Below are 13,363 nucleotides of genomic sequence, written 5' to 3' on the forward strand. Positions count from 1 at the left end.
TAATGCGAACATTTCTAAACAAAATGCCAATTCTGTCTCTACTCCAGACCAATAGTGGCCAGTACGTACAGCATTGAGTATAGCAGCTGCCCCCTTGTCAAGGCCAGCTGCTTGGTGTGCCGTGATCGTATAGTGGTTAGTACTCTCCGTTGTGGCCGCAGCAACCCCGGTTCGAATCCGGGTCACAGCATTGGATTTTCCTCCTCACAGTCCAATGCTAAACTTAAGCATGGCTTCTGTTTGTTTGCCCCGTTTCAGTTGAAAAGCATAAGCAGGTAGGAGCGCGCCTGCCTGCTTCTGCTGTGGGCCAGTGGCGCAATGGATAACGCGTCTGACTACGGATCAGGAGATTCCAGGTTCGACTCCTGGCTGGCTCGGCCTAGTTTTAGACAAGTCCAGAGGAGTGCAACAGTCTCTAAAGACTTTAATTCAGGCAGAGTAACAGCTCTAGTAATCCCTGAAATGCAGTCAGTCCTGTCGTGGGCAGTACGCTGGTTGCTGCACCGGCTTTACTATCCCACCCTTCGAGTTGTTGGACGCTCGCAGAGCTGTGAACGCTGAGTCCATTGTGCTCTGCAATGCGTAGATCTTGTCGATACAGCATGTTGACAGAGAGGGAGCTCAAACCGCCTACCGGCGGACTAAATTGCCGGCCCCCACGTGCCCTGGAACCGTTCCGGAGGTGGCCTTTGCTAGCAACCAGGGTCCCATATGGTCTAGCGGTCAGGATTCCTGGTTTTCACCCAGGCGGCCCGGGTTCGACTCCCGGTATGGGAACCTTGGTCTCTGGCAGAGCTAGCGAGATGTTCACCTCGTCTTCTAGTTAGTAAGGATCAGGATACCTGTGAGCTTTAATGGAATGCTTTTTTTTTCATTCGTTGCCCAAAGCATTCATGTAAGTAAATCTAAATTCAGATTGCATTCTTTAACTTAAATCATACTTAAGCATGTCGATTAACTGAGATGAACTCTCTGTGTTTTTTTTTTCTCTCTCTGTGTTTGTGAATGTCAGTTCCAATGTCAATAAGACCAAACATGCAGTGTGTATGGTTTGTACTGCAACAGTTTGTGCTGCTTTTTTTTCATTCATTGCCCAAAGCATTAATGTAAGTAAATCTAAATTCAGATTGCATTCTTTAACTTAAATCATACTTAAGCATGTTGATTAACTGAGATGAACTCTCTGTGTTTTTTTTTTCTCTCTGTGTGTTTGTGAATGTCAGTTCCAATGTCAATAAGACCAAACATGCAGTGTGTAGGCCTAGATTGGATGTGAATTTGCTCTTCTCTCAACAGAGCGTTAAAAAAAGCTACAGCTAATGCGAACATTTCTAAACAAAATGCCAATTCTGTCTCTACTCCAGACCAATAGGGGCCAGTACGTACAGCATTGAGTATAGCAGCTGCCCCCTTGTCAATGCCAGCTGTTTGGTGTGCCGTGATCGTATAGTGGATAGTACTCTGCGTTGTGGCCGCAGCAACCCCGGTTCGAATCCGGGTCACGGCATTGGATTTTCCTCCTCACAGTCCAATGCTAAACTTAAGCATGGCTTCTGTTTGTTTGCCCCGTTTCAGTTGAAAAGCATAAGCAGGTAGGAGCGCGCCTGCCTGCTTCTGCTGTGGGCCAGTGGCGCAATGGATAACGCGTCTGACTACGGATCAGTAGATTCCAGGTTCGACTCCTGGCTGGCTCGGCCTGGTTTTAGACAAGTCCAGAGGTGTGCAACAGTCTCTAAAGACTTTAATTCAGGCAGAGTAACAGCTCTAGTAATCCCTGAAATGCAGTCAGTCCTGTCGTGGGCAGTACGCTGGTTGCTGCACCGGCTTTACTATCCCACCCTTCGAGTTGTTGGACGCTCGCAGAGCTGTGAACGCTGAGTCCATTGTGCTCTGCAATGCGTAGATCTTGTCGATACAGCATGTTGACAGAGAGGGAGCTCAAACCGTAATGAAGGTCACACTCTTGATCTCATTCTGACCTTTGCATTAAATATTGAAAACATAGTCCAAGTGCCTCAATCAGAAGCTTTCTCAGACAATTATCTCATTTCATTTAAAATGAGATTTAGACACGATATTGCACGATATGCAATTTGCCACGTCACCATGATAAGTGTACATTTACGTCTGCTACTGCAGAGAGATTTACCAGTAGTCTCCCAGAATTATCATAGATGATTGGATTGCCATCTGACCCCACAGAACTTGATCAGGTGACTGACTATTTAGAGTCAGTATTTTGCTACACCCTTGATATTGTAGCTCCACTTAAAAGGAAAGTAATTAAAGAGAAAAAACTAGCACACTGGTACAATGACAACACACAAATTTTAAGACAATCATCTACGAAATTAGAACATAAATGGCATCAAAATAAATGATCAGTATTTCATTCAGAATGGAAGGAAAGCCTTTATAGCTAAAACAAAATATCTTATTACTGCTATATCAGTGTATTTCTCCAGCTTAATTGAAGATGATAAAAATAATCCTAAAAGTGTATTTAATTCTGTAGGAAAATTAACTAGGTATAAAAACACTGTCAAAACGTGCACACCATCTATTTGTAGCAGTAATGACTTCATGAATTATATCAATGGAAAAATTTATAACATTAGGAAGAAATTTCAGACCATTAATTTGATAACAAACTATTTGATAGATAATGCCGTAGATATCTCTGTTTTTGATCAGTACTTAGACTGTTTTACTTCCCTTCAAGAGACTGACTTAATTTCACTGATTCATTCATGTTTCTTTAACAGATATTACCAGTAGCTACCCAACCCATTCTAAAAATAATAAATTCTTCCCCAAGCACTGGCTATGTGCCGAAAACTTTTAAGGTAGCAGTTATCAATGGTTAAAGTTGTAAATGACCTGTTACTGGCCTCTGATCAGGGTCGTGTCTCTTTGCTAGTGTTGCTGGATTTTAGTTTAGTTTCAGATTTTGATAGCATTGACCAATTTGATTTTATACTTGGTAGGCTAGAACATGTTGTTGGTGTTAACGGGACAGTCTTCTCCTGTCTCAGGCCTTCTTTGACTGATCGCTATCAGTACGTAGATCTAAACGTTGACTACTCTAAACAAACTAAGGAAATGTTTGGTGTTCCGCAAGGTTCTGCTTCAGGCCCATTGCTTTTCTCTCTGTAGATGCTACCCCTTGGTGCAATTTTCCGTAAACACTGAATTAACTTCCACTGTTATGCTGATGACTTGCAGCTATATGTTTCAGTTAAGTCAGATATGAGTCACCAGCTTAATAAGCTTGAAGAATGTGTGAAGGACATCAGAGAGTAGATGCTTACTATCTTTCTTCTGCTTAACTCTGACGACACAGAAATGCTTTTACTAGGACCATAGGCAGTCGGAAGTAAGTTTTCTGATTATAGAGTAACTCTGGGTGGTCTTTCTATTACATCATGTGCACCAGTAAAAGACCTCTCTTTTATCTCAGAAATATTGCTAAGATCAGAAATATGATGTTATTTTATGATGCAGAAACACTAGTTCATGCATTTGTTACCTATAGGTTGGAATATTGTAATGCTTTACTGTCTGGATGTTCCAGTGGGAGCATAAGCAAGCTCCACTTAGTCCAGAACACTAGCTAGTGTCCTAACTAGAACCAGAAGATATGAACACATCACTTCTATCTTATCCACATTGCATTGGCTCCCAGTCAATTTTCACATTGATTATGAAATACTATTACTAACCTATAAAGCACTTGGTCACACGCCACAGTACCTGGGTGATTTTTTTTTGTTTTTTTATGATCGGTCACGCCTACTTCGATCAAAAGGTGCAGACTATTTGGTAGTACAAAAGGATACAGCAGGGGGTGCAGCTTTTTCTTAGAGCCCCACAGTTGGAAAGGAACTGGTCTTTAAGTCCAGGCTTTTCTTAGGTAAAGGAGCAGATCTGGAGGGTTCATGGGTTCATAGAGTGTTTTGTGAACTGGGATGTCTGGATGCTGTCAGCTTACCACCCTTGCAAGTCGCCCAGGTTTGCAGACTGTGGAGTAGATGGATGCTTTACATCCCAGGAAGCCCTCATGTCTGTGTCACCTTCTGGCTTTAGCTTTTTAGTTATGCTGTCATAGCTAGTCTTGCCAGAGTCCTGTCTGCACTTTGCACATAATGTACATTGTTCATCACCTGATTACAATCATACCTAACAATTCTCTCTCTGTCTCACTATCTCTCTCTCTCTCTCTCTCTCTCTCTCTCTCTGTCTCGCTCTCACTATCTCTCTCTCTCTCTCTCTCTCTCTCTCTCTCTCTCTCTCTCTCAGGTCAGTTCTGTATCACATTAATAACCAGACAGGTAATGATTGCCATGGCAACTTTGATGATGTAGATAGACAGGGAGACAACATAATAATACTAATAATAAGAATAAGAATAATAATATCTATAACATCTGCTATCATACGTTTGAATGCCATCAGTGTAAAATTTCCAAACGGAATTATATGTTTGGTTTCCTGAGAGGTTTCGGTCCCCATGTCAAGTAAAGCTTTAAAACGAATAACAACCAAGATCCATCTGCAAAGGGCTTCATCCTGAAACACAACCTTTTAAGAAGATTTGTTCTCACTAGTGCAGAAGTGGAAGTGGATTAAGAAGGTAGAGAAGATGCAGCTTGGTTCTTTATAATGACAGGCATTTCAGGTGAAGCGTTCTGAGCTTTGTGTGCTAGAAACTAGGAAGTGGGTTATCTAATCTAAAAGTAGCATGATGAAGAAGGAAAGAATGTCTAGATCTGGCTGATGAATAGATGAATCAGTGAATTGTGTAATATGCTATTCGCTTTACTGATGTGAGAAACGGATTCAGTGATGTGTGTAAATCTGTAGAGTTATTTGTAGTTGTGTTATTCGTTGTTATGTGAAGAGTTAACTAATTCTGTTGTAATCATCACATCATGTGGCTCATGGATCGTTTAAAGCTGGATTTGAACCTCAGCAGAGTTCAACACTGTTTTTATTTGGTTGAACACTGATCAAGGTTCATATTTCTTTCTTTTACTTTAAAAGGTGACAAGGTTGGAGTATGCTGCTGCATGCACTAAAATCGTGGCAGCGTTGTCATCTACTGTCTTACGGTGTTTACTGAAGCCTCTCAGCAAAGCTATTTTTTGACTAATCAGTATCCAGGATTCAAGCAGCATGGTGTTGGAATGACTAATAACATGGGTTTTCTGTGTTTTTTATCAGAAAATTAAATTAACATTGTGCTATTTTACCTGCATTTATTTATTTAAGTTCATGTGTGTGTTGATGTGAAAATAATATTCATTCCTGTTACTGTTCTCTCTTCCCTGTGTGTGTATAAAGATCCCTTATGGAGGTGTCTGATGTCATCAGAGAAACATCATGGAAATTAAAGGTGTGATGCAGGAGGCAATCCGGATTATGGCATCAGGACCAGGGACGAGCTGCTCTTGAGAGGGCTTCATCACCTGCAACAGATCCAATCACGTTGATAGATGATCTCAGCGTCTCATGCGCTAATGAGATCTGTGATAGGATCCTGGCCTTGTATCATGCTGAAGAGTTCCATAGACCCTGAGGAGAGACATCAGCAATGTCGATAAAGTCCCTCCTAGATTTCCAGACAATAATGAAGGGCTTGGAAAAAGTTGTCTCCAACAGCAGGTACTCTTCGTTGTTTACTGTATCCACGAGTTCTGAGTCTGTCGCCATGACAACTGAAGTGATGAATTCATCAGCTCCTCAATCCGAAAGCCCTTTCAGTTTTCAGTTTATGAGCAAAGCCTCACAAGCGGTCAGTAAAGTTCTGGAAACGGAGCAAAAACTCTGCCTCAGTGTTGTCCCTGAAATAGTTTGGGTTAAAATAAAGAGACGGGAGGCATCTCATCCTTTGCGTGAACCTTTACTGAACAAATTTGCATAAGAGACAAAAAGGCTGTGCAAGTTTTCAGGCAGAAAAAAATGAATAATAATATTGCGCTGATGCTCATGGGAAATGTAGTTGTTTAAACAAATGTTGAGGTAAACAACAACTGATCATAAACATAAAGCAACACTAAATTGTGCTTTGCATTTAGCATTGTTTAAGATCAATACAAGTAAAAATAATAAATTGCAACATCCTCCCCCCCGATGAACTATAGTTCATCACTCTCTAATCATCACTAAGTATCACTAATTTCCAAAGGATACAGTAACTGAACTGGTCTTCTCAACACTGTTCCAAGGGAAGTGCGCACAGAACATGCGCGTATTAATCCATCTCTCCCCAGGAAAACGTCTTCAATCTTTCCCGTCTTCCATGTCTGTTGTGGGGTCTTGTCCTCTGCCACAAGAACGACATCTCCCACCTTCAGCACCTCTGCCGTAGTGTTTACACAATGGTGAGCAGACCTTAAATTCATCAAGTAGTCCCTGCGCCAACGAGTCCAAAATTCATTCAACAGCCTCTGACTGTATTTCCATCTCTTTGTCAAGGTCTCTCGATTTTGAGTAGCTGGCTGAGGGTTAGATGCAATGGTCTTGGGTGGTAAAGATGTAAGTCTGTTACCAACTAGAAAATGAGCAGGAGTCAATGGCTGAGGTTCATCCAATTCGTTGTGAACGTAAGTGAGGGGTCTTGAATTTAGCACAGCCTCTACTTCAGTTAAGATCGTGGTTAGCTCTTCAAAATTTAATGAGGCTTTACCCATCATTCTCTTAAGGCATGACTTTGTTGACCTCACAAGACGTTCCCAGAAACCTCCCCACCATTCTGCTCGCTCGACTATGTACTTCCAGTTATTCCCTTTTCAGCAAAGAAGATTCTGACATCAGGCTCTTTGATTGACTTCCAAAGCTCCTTTAGATCCTGATTTGCTCGTTTGAAGGTCTTTGCATTATCAGAGTATATGACTTTGCAAAGTCCCCTCCTTGCTATGAACCTCTTTAGTGCCAAAAGGAAATTCTCTGTACTTTGACTTGAGACTAGTTCCAAATGTATGGCCCTAGTGACAGCACAGGTGGAAAGTGCTATGTACACCTTACTCGTACCATTACTGGTCTTCACCAGGAGCGGTCCGGCAAAATCCACCCCAGTTGTTTCAAATGGAGGAGATTCGATTACTCTGTCCCTCGGCAAGGGAGCAGTGGCCTGCTGGACTGGCTTAACCTTAAACTTCTTGCAGACAGGACACCTTCCTACTATCTGCTTAACAAACTGTCTACCTTTCAGAATCCAAAATCTGTCTCTGACTTGCATGAGTGTATCTCTTGTACCTGAGTGCAAAACCTTCTCATGACAGCTTCGAATTAACAGTTCACAATACCGGTGTTTGACAGGTAGTATCCATGGGTGCTGCTCTCGAAAGGTGAGTTCAGACTGCTGCAGCCTTCCTCCCACCCTAATCAGGCCTTGCTCATCAAGAAATGGTTTGAGTTATTTGATTTTTGAGTCTTTATGTACATTCTGTCCTTTACTAAGCAATTTCATCTCTCTTTCAAATATCTCCTCTTGAGTCATTCTGACCCAATACAATTCAGCTGTCATTACCTCTTCAGCAGAAAGCTCTCCATGCTCCTTCACACTTGAGCATGTATTGGTGAGGAATCTCTTTACCCACGTGGTTACTCTGAGAACAGTGCTAAGTTTGCTGTATTTGCGTAGATCAAGCAGCATCTCTATTTTGTCTGTGCTGCTAAACTGCACTGCAACTTGGAATTTAGATCTGAGTTCTGCATTTGCCTCTTCCTTTGGAAGCTCTACATCTGCTGATACTAAAGAGTTCACTGACTGGAGAAAATCAGGTCCATTCCACCACAAGCGATTATCAATCAAATTGTCTGCCGATTGTCCTCTTGTTGGCAGATCTGCTGGATTATGTTTTCCGCTGCAGTGTGACCATGACTCTGGTTTAGTGAGGCTCTGAATCTCAGTCACTTGATTTGCCACAAAGGGCTTCCATTTTTGCGCCGAACTGCGGATCCAGCTCAAGACTATCATTGAGTCTGTCCACATATGGAGCTGGCTTTCTCCAATTTTAAGAGCTTTGGCCAGGTTATGAGCTAGCCTAGCACCTATCAAGGCTCCCATTAGCTCCAGTCGAGGGAGCGTCATTTTCTTTAGAGGTGCAACTCTGGACTTTGAGGCTACCATAGTCGCAATCATTTCTGCAGTCTCACTCCTGCCTTGTAGATATCCAACTGCACAGTAAGCCTTTTCTCTTGCATCACAAAAGACATGGAGCCTGACTGTTTCACTTTGCTGATTGTTCAATATGTGATACCATCTTGGAATGGCCACAAGGTGTAGCTTTGGCAACTCGTCACACCACTGCTTCCATTTGTGGGCTAAATCTGGGGGTAGTTCTTCATCCCACTTGAGACCTCGCTCCCACATTTCCTGGAAGAGGCATTTTACTCGGATGGTATAGGGAGTTAGGAAACCTATTGGGTCAAAGATACAAGATGATATCTGAAGGACACTCCGCTTAGTACTCTCTTTCCTTTTCAAAACATCCAGCACTTGCTGCAAGTTGAACACAAAGTCATCATGGTCTTGCCTCCATATTAATCCCAACACCTTCAATGCAACGTTTTCCGTCTCTGAATCTGCTGGGCTTTCAGTCTGGTCGTTCATCCATCTCGCTCTTAAGTCAGAGGAGTTGGTTGTCCATTTCCGCAGCTCCATTCCTGCAGCAGCCAAAATGGCCTTCGCTTGTGCTGTTATAGAACAGGCTTTATTTACATCAGGTGAGCTTGCAATAAGGTCATCCACATATAGTGACTCTCGAAGTACTGCCACAGTTTCTGGCTGTTCAGACTCATACTGTTTGAGATGGGTTCTAATTGTGGCCGCTAACAGAAAAGGGCTGGACGCAACTCCGAATACAACTCTGTTCATTCTCATAATGCAAGCTTCTTTTCAGAATTCTGCGAAGAGGGATCATAGGTCCATAAGAATCTCACAACATCTCTATCCCTCTCTTTCAGTCCGATCTGCAGAAAGGCCTTTGCAATATCAGCTGTGAAGGCAATCTTGTGAAGGCGGAACTTGATAAGTACATGTAGTAAGTCTGGATTTAAGTTGGGCCCGATAAGCAAACAGTCATTGAGGGAGGGCAAACCCTCTTCATTTGAAGATGCATCAAACACTATTCTTAATTTGGTTGTGGCCTTATCGTCTCGGATTACTGGATGGTGTGGCATGTAATACTTCACTGTGCTGGTCTGCTCTGCTATTTGTGTGTCCTGTACTTCCTCACATATCTCTTGCTGCAGATATTCATGAATCACATCACTGTATCTCTCATAGAGCTCATTGTTAGTTCTAAATCTTTTCTTGAGAGCTTCAAACCTCTTTCTTGCAACATTGCCGTTGTCTTTAAGCTCAGATTCGTCTCTGCCACATTTCCATGGCAACTCAACTTGGTAGCGTCCGTTTTCATAGCATACCATCTGTTCAAATGTCTCTAGCACTTCAGCTTCTTCTGCACTTGGTGATTTGTCATGGACGATGCCGAGAGATTCAATTTCCCAAAACGCATGTAACTGCTTTGAGATCTGATCGTCTTCTGCCACGCTAATGTGCATACATGTGGTTTCCGATTCGCTTGAGTTTGAAACAATACCTTGAATGGTCCAGCCAAAGGCACTGTCCAGAGCCACAAGGGAATCTGTTAGCCTCTCAATTTTCCCAGATACGACCTTCCAGTAGAAATCTGCTCCAATGAGCACTAGAAGTTCTGGGTCAACACCCTCAAGTGGAAAATCTGCAAGCTGCAGTCCCCTTTCCTTCATCAGTCTTTGAATATGATCATCAGGTACTTTCATGAGAGCTGAAGACACTTGTGGGGTCTCAATAGCATCAATCTCAAGTTTCTGCTGTGTGTTCCACACATTTTCCAATATAATCCTTACAGTGTTACGCTTGGTCATGACAGAATTGGGAGAACCAAAGGTATGGAGGTTCAATGTCTCTTGTCTTAATACTGGTAGCTGCAAACTTCTCACCAGCCTTTCATGAATGAAGCTTCGTTGACTACCTCCATCTATCAAACACCGTACAATTTTTCTCCCTCCTGGACCCTCAGTCCATGCCTTCGCTGTCTGCAGGAACACTGTGTTTGGTTCTTTTGATTTTATATTTTCTGTACTTGACACAGATGAAACCACCGTGACTGTCTTCATGCTAGAAATTTCTGGCTTTTCGTCGCTTTGTTCACACACAGACTGATGATGGCGACGACTGCAGAGTGGACATGTAACACCCTTGACTTTACAGTATTTTGCTATGTGTCTTGTGTTTCTCTTTGTGTTCAGCTACTGAATAATCAGGACAACGCTCTGACTTATGTTTACTTATCACAAAATACAGTTTGTTGGAACTGTTGGACAAGCTGTGTGCAACGCAGCAGCTGATGGAGTGTACAGTCTTTTGGGTCGTGATTCACTACCTGGCACTGCTTTGCTAAATGGTTTCTGAACACCTTCCCTTTGTATGCAATTGAGTCTTGTGAGCTGTTGTGCTCTTTCTCTGCTCTGAACTTCAAGATGCAAAAATGCCATGAACTCAGGTACACTATATACATCTTTTGTGCCAGCCTTTCATGTATAACTGAGAGCAATGTCATTTGGGATCAGCTGCATTAGTATTGGACAGAGAAGGCTGCCATAAGTATCACAGTGAATGCCTGCAGACTCTAAACTGCGAATTTGTATCTCTCATTCGTCATACAGCTGTCTTAATGCTGTGATGTCACATGATTTCTTAACGGGAGTCAGGTTTAACAGTCTGGACATATGTGCATTCACTACAAGGTCCTTCCTTACAAATCTGTCACTAAGCAATGTAATTGCAGCATCATAATTACTATCACTCAATGTAAGGCCTGCCACTGCCTTAGCTGCAGCTCCAGTTAAGTAGGATTTCAAGTAGGTGAACTTTTCTCTCTTGCACAGTGCATCATTTAAGTGAATGGCAGTCTCATATTGGTTCCAAAATTCTTGCCAAGCACTTATTTCTCCATCAAATTTGTCAATAATTAACTTTGGTAATTTAACTGACTGCCTATTACTGACTGCACTTACGTCACTCTGACGAGCAGTTGACTCTCTGCTGCCTTGAATCAGTCTGGTGGCGCGTCTTTTCCACAACACAATACGGTCTTGATATTCCTGCGCCATGTCAACCTCGTCCTCGAGTCCGTCTGTCGGCGTAGCGTCCTCTATTCGATTGTCCAGTTCTGACAAGCTTTCCTCTCTCGTACTCAACAATGACAACAGTTCAAGCAATTTCTCACAATCCGCGTCGTCCTTGTTGCTCTCCTCTTCTATACGACTCAAAAGCTTTGTAGTGGAAGCTCTAATCGTTCCGCGTTTCCGTCTCATTCGCTCGTAGTGATCAGCCATTACCGCTAATTCACTCACCGGCAGCCGCAAGCTAACTCCAAACTTCTTGTTCAAGTTCGTTAATAAAGTTCAAATATCCCGGGTTTCGGCACCATGAAATAGTTTGGGTTAAAATAAAGAGACGGGAGGCATCTCATCCTTTGCGTGAACCTTTACTGAACAAATTTGCATAAGAGACAAAAAGGCTGTGCAAGTTTTCAGGCAGAAAAAAAACGAATAATAATATTAGCACGCGAGTTCCCTCAATCCCAGCATTCACTGCCATCTCTCGCGCTGATGCTCATGGGAAATGTAGTTGTTTAAACAAATGTTGAGGTAAACAACTGATCATAAACATAAAGCAACACTAAATTGTACTTTGCATTTAGCATTGTTTAAGACCAATACAAGTACAAATAATAAATTGCAACAGTCCCAAAACTCTGTTCCTGCCTCCAGTGAGGTGAAACCGAATTTTTTGAGGGAGCTGGCCAAGAGCACAGCCAAGGAAATTCTGCAGAAATTATTTTGTATACTTGTCAGTTGTAGCAATACTGACCAGTCTGGACCAGAAGTTGAGCGGAAGTTCCTCTCTTTTGCTAAAAGGATCCACATGAACATCCACAATGTGTGTACATTCATCCGTGAGCGGAAGCAACCGTTTCAGAGAAAAGCAATACGATCTTGGACATCTGTACTGAAACTGATACTGAACTCGACATCATCTCGAACAACATCTGGAATTCTGCTGCAGAACAGTTATTAGGAAAACATGCCCTCTTGCTCATTTATACAGGAATCCAATCTTCTTTTATTGTATCCACTTGTGTCTTAATTTTAATACATTTTTCCCTTTGTTTTATTCTTTTATTCTCTACTATTGGCTATTTTGTATATCAAGAGTTGTCTGAAAAAACATTTCACCACATTTTGTACTGTGTATGATTGTGTATCATGGTAATCTAATCTGATAATTTGTTAGGATCTAAATTAGGTAATTGGGTAAATTATGCTTAAGTATGTATCGTGGAACTGCAGGGGTCTACACAAACTGTTAATTAGTATGCATTCTTAAATAGATCTCCTACAAGAAATATATTTTGGGTAAGGAGAATAGGATCAGGAGTGTATTTACAGCGTCTTTTACATTTCAGGCTAAAGGAGTTATGACACCTATTCATAAGTCAGTCTCATTTAGAGTGTCAAATGTAATTAAGGATAAACCGGGCAGGTGCTTAATCATTCAAGGTTGATTGCTATCAGAAAATATTAACCTAGTGAATGTATAATGTAGATGACTCAGGTTTTCTTTACAAATTTATTTCTTATTTTGTCTAGCCTCTGAGGAAAATACGAATTAGCAGCAGATTTTAACTGTACACTGGATCCTGCTGGAGATTGGTCCACAGGTTTAGACCAGTCTGATAATAGATGTAGACTAACCATTCACCGGTTTATTATGTTGGCTTGTAGAAGCCAACATTCTTTTTTGCTTATTCTTCTTAGACAAAAATTAATTAACTGCTATGCCTCCTAGGGCTTTCGAGTTACATGCACCAAAATAGGATATGGTCTGAAGTTTGTTGCTATTACTTTTCTAAGCGATCCGAGTACTGGTGCTCACGGTACTGGGTCTCAAACTGCATAGACACCCATTATAAATTTAGAGGTTTATAACTCTGCAATATTTTGAGCTATCTGCACCAAACTCGGCCAGCTTCTTTAGAGTGATAGTCTGAACAAAGATTCAAATTGGTGTACCGACTGGCCTTTTGATTTTCCCGCAGCCCTGCCCCTAATATATGCAAAATCAAAAAACATTCCAATGTGACATATCAAACATCAAACATTGACATGTAACATATCAAAAAACTTAGAACAATAAGGGGAACTTCCTCACAGGTATTCGATGACGTCATGTGACGTCACATGCAGCCCTGCCCCCAAAATAAAAATTACCATAAAATGGACATGTGATATATCAAAACAGCACAAT

The 13,363-nt window shown here is 41.8% G+C and overlaps 4 non-coding genes across 4 annotated transcripts; all 4 read left to right on the forward strand.

Moving 5' to 3' along the window:
• The first annotated feature begins 304 nt into the window (after positions 1 to 304).
• trnar-acg (transfer RNA arginine (anticodon ACG)) lies at positions 305 to 377 on the forward strand. The gene has a single exon. It is a non-coding gene; the product is annotated as a tRNA-Arg (tRNA).
• Positions 378 to 705: 328 nt separating this feature from the next.
• On the forward strand, positions 706 to 777 carry trnae-uuc (transfer RNA glutamic acid (anticodon UUC)). The gene has a single exon. It is a non-coding gene; the product is annotated as a tRNA-Glu (tRNA).
• Positions 778 to 1,435: 658 nt separating this feature from the next.
• On the forward strand, positions 1,436 to 1,507 carry trnah-gug (transfer RNA histidin (anticodon GUG)). Its single transcript has one exon. It is a non-coding gene; the product is annotated as a tRNA-His (tRNA).
• A 114-nt stretch (positions 1,508 to 1,621) lies between these two features.
• trnar-acg (transfer RNA arginine (anticodon ACG)) lies at positions 1,622 to 1,694 on the forward strand. Its single transcript has one exon. It is a non-coding gene; the product is annotated as a tRNA-Arg (tRNA).
• Positions 1,695 to 13,363: the final 11,669 nt, after the last annotated feature.

Source organism: Tachysurus vachellii, chromosome 10, assembly GCF_030014155.1.
Source record: "Tachysurus vachellii isolate PV-2020 chromosome 10, HZAU_Pvac_v1, whole genome shotgun sequence".
In the NCBI taxonomy this organism is placed as follows: Eukaryota; Metazoa; Chordata; class Actinopteri; order Siluriformes; family Bagridae; genus Tachysurus; species Tachysurus vachellii.